The following is a 668-nucleotide window of genomic DNA, read 5'->3' on the forward strand; positions in this document are numbered from 1 at the left end:
CTGCAGCAGTCTTGCTTTGTGCTTTTCCTCCTTCCTGTTGACACTAACATCTGTTGTCCTGGTTTCTGTTTATCGGGTGTGGTGGAATTGAGCCTAATTCAGGTGACAAAGCGATTTTTGCACCGAGATGACCTCCCTCTCAGTGACTTTTGTCAGCTTTAGGTCCCACTTCAAAAGCAGCGGTGTCAGCGGTACTTGAGGTCATGCACGTCGCTGTGCCGCTGTCCATCAAAGCAATCTTCCATTCAGAGGGTTTAAAGTCCAAACTGCTGCTTCACAGATATTCTCCTCACTGGACCTGAAAGACTCACCAAGCTGGAGCACGTCCATTTAAATATAAATATAAGTCCATACATTTTGGCTAATTTCCAGAAAGCAAATAGTATTTTTCCCCTTTCGCACCTTTTTAAATATGTGGACTAAGTGTCAACAGAACTTTGTTAGGTACACCTGATCTACTGCTTGTGAATCTAAATATCTAATCAGCCAATCATGTGGCAATGCATTTAGCGATGTAGACATGGTCAAGATGACCCACTGGAGTTCTAACTGGGCATCAGAAAGGTGATTAAAGTGATTTTGAATGTGGCTTTTCTGACCATTTCAGGAACTGCTTCTCTGCTGGGATTTTCCCACACAATCATCACACAATCATCTCTGCGGTTTAC

This window comes from Simochromis diagramma, unplaced genomic scaffold (assembly GCF_900408965.1).
Source record: "Simochromis diagramma unplaced genomic scaffold, fSimDia1.1 OVJJ01000402.1, whole genome shotgun sequence".
Classification (NCBI taxonomy): Eukaryota; Metazoa; Chordata; class Actinopteri; order Cichliformes; family Cichlidae; genus Simochromis; species Simochromis diagramma.